This window comes from Propithecus coquereli, unplaced genomic scaffold, assembly GCF_000956105.1.
Source record: "Propithecus coquereli isolate 6110/MARCELLA unplaced genomic scaffold, Pcoq_1.0 Scaffold608, whole genome shotgun sequence".
NCBI classification, from domain to species: domain Eukaryota; kingdom Metazoa; phylum Chordata; class Mammalia; order Primates; family Indriidae; genus Propithecus; species Propithecus coquereli.
The window spans coordinates 1,309,914-1,312,774 of record NW_012152041.1 but is presented as its reverse complement, the minus strand read 5'-3'; the positions used below and the strand labels follow the sequence as shown (position 1 = coordinate 1,312,774).

Below are 2,861 nucleotides of genomic sequence, written 5' to 3'. Positions count from 1 at the left end.
AAATAAAAAAAATAAAAGGCCATTTCATGGTGATTTTGGGGGAATGAGACCTTTGTCAGCTACCCTTTCATGTCTGCCCCCTTTCCTACCACAGGAGAAGAGGCTGAAGAACCTGAGATCCAGATGAGGGTCAAATCTCATTTTGCACTCAGTAAAGCCCTCAGTGCAGGCCAGCTCCTGTGAAGCTAAGATGGGGGCTTTCCACCTCCAGGCTCGAGGGGAGCCTCCTACTTTGTCCCCTGAAACTGAATTCAGCTGGATCGGTCCATTCTACGAGGCCAATCTGACCTCTACCCAGGCACAGGCAGGGGAGGTAGAACAGAAGGAGAATTATGGATTTACTGAGCTGAGCCCGGCTCAGTCTGCTTACCACACAAAGATAAGGCCAGGCACAGTGAACTCTGACCCGGTACCTTGCCCATGCAGGAACCATGCTGGGCGCAGGTCAGCCCTCATCAATCAGCTTAGGTGCTTCTCTTCCTTTTGCATGGCAAGGAATCGGAAGGGAAACTCTCCTCCTAGCACTGGCCTAGAAGTGGAATTGTTGGAGGAAGCTCTTTCCTCCATGGACCAAAGTGGGGAACACAGGACGGCTGGGTAAGTTACAGTATTTACGAAAAGAGCCTCGAGATGCCTAATGATTTCATTGCAACCTGCCGGCATTGGACCGTTAAGGGTGGGAGAGACTCACAGAAAGATATTCTTAGTTCCACAATCAGGCTAAGAGGGATTTCTTTTTCATTAAAGAAAAAAGTTAAATTGTAGTAAGATACACATAAAATTTACCATCTTAACCATTTTTAAGTCCACAGTTCAGTGGCATTAACTACATTCACATTATTGTGCTACCATCACCACTATCCATTTGTAGAACTTTTTCATCTTCCCAAACTGAAACTCTATAATCACTAAAGAATAAGTCCCCATTCCTGCCTCCCCGAGTTCCTGACAATGTCTTCTACATGTCTCCATCCAGGTACCTCATATAAGTGGAACGAGCAGCATCATTTCACAAGCTACCTGGGGAGCCATATTTCCAAACCAGCCTTGGTATCTCCATCCAGCGGAAACCAACCCATTCATATTTGAAAAAAATTATTTCTTCTTGATTTTTAAGTAGTGAATTGAGCTTCTTCTAATGCCTCCAATTAGTGTAATGAAGTGTGTCAGCCTCATGTAGATATTTGTCAAATTTCAGATGGAAAACTGTCTTCCTTAAACTTTTCTTTTCTATATCCCCTTATAAAGATTTAGATATATTCTCATGTAATCTTATTCCCAAGTAATTTTTATTTTTTTAATTTTTAATTTAATTTTATTTTTTAGATAATATCAGTAAGCAATTTATTAAAGAGCTTGCCATCCATCATTGGAATTTGGAACAATAATGATGCATTGAAAATAAGTATTCATCCCAGGTTTTTTTTTCTTCCTCATAAATTCCTTCAGTTCCAATATCTCTTCAGTAAATTGTTAATATTATTTTGCTCTTTGTCCTTTTGGAAACAAGCCCAGGAATGAGAAGGCACCAACAGCAGCTGACACAAACCCAATGGTACTTACTGCTCGGTTGGCCTGCTCTGAAACTCCTCCATATTGAAGCAAAGACACAAAATGCTCACAGCTTTTGACAAATAAGTCATGTGCCACCTCCTGTCCAATAACAAATTCTGACCGTTGCATGGCTTTTTCCACGGGGAGAGGGAGGTATGTTTCATCGTATTTATTGTTTACTCTATACGTGTCATTTCCCACAACATCCTTCAAGAGCTGTGTCTTCACCAGGGCCTCCTTTGTGCTGAATACAGACTTGGCGCTAGTAAATGGCATGGCAACGCCATCTCTAGGCGCTCTGTTGGTGGCATAACCATCGCCCAAGCACACAGCCTAGTGCTGATAGCCAGGACGGAGCACTTCAATTAAGTCCCCTGGGTGGGGGTTGCCAGGGTAGCTCAAACTGAAGCAGTCACTAAACGCCATCCCACTCGTAAGCCCGGGTCGTCCTCCAGCACCCTCTTGCTAGTGGCCGCGGGAGGACTCCCATCCGTGCCCGGGAGAGGCCAGGGCGGCAGCAGCCCGCCACCACTCGGGGGCCACGCCGGCCCCAGCCCCACAGCGCGGAGACGCTCACGTGCAGCGGCCCCCAGGTAATTTTTAAAATGAGTTCTTCAGAATTCTTCCTTATACTGAGAGTCAGGGTTTAGAAATTCACAGTTACCACTTTATCTGTATGAGCCAGGGACTGGGAAGTTATGAAGACCTCTAGTATAATTTACAAGGAGGAAAACGTGGGGGAAGAAGAGATTTTAACTAGATATTAGGTAGGAAGAAAGCAAAACAACCTTTTATGACTTGCTTTTCTTACTTTAGAACATTATTTCCAAGACTTAGCTTGGAATCGAGAAGCTGTATCTTGTCTAGGTTGCTTTCTGGTTCCTAAAACGTGATTTGATTCTAGCATTACAAGATTCCTATTGATATCTCTGTCTTTGATGCACAGATAATGTTATGTAATGTCTAGTCATGTAATGCCTAGCATTACATGGTTTCTATCTTTGTTTTTGATAAACAGAAGCAATGTTTATTTGCGGTGTTACTGTGGGAAGCACAGCCAACAATTTCTAAGAAGTGCCAGTGCTCATCTCTCCAGAAGAGAATCACCAGTCAAAGGTCAGGGAGTGGCCTGCAAATGAAAATGTGCTCTGCCCTAGAGTGATGCCAAAAAGGTATCAGTCACAAAGCAAAACAAATGTTGTAGATACGAGGGTGTCTTTAAAAAGTTCATGGAAAATGCATGTTATGGAAAAACTATGCATGGATTTCAAAACTTTTTTGCACCAAAATAAACTCATACTAACTAT

General features: G+C 43.1%; 1 pseudogene; it reads right to left on the bottom strand.

Annotated features, from left to right (window-relative positions):
- Positions 1–1,479: 1,479 nt before the first annotated feature.
- LOC105822400 lies at positions 1,480–1,995 on the bottom strand (annotated as a pseudogene).
- Between the last annotated feature and the right edge of the window lie 866 nt (positions 1,996–2,861).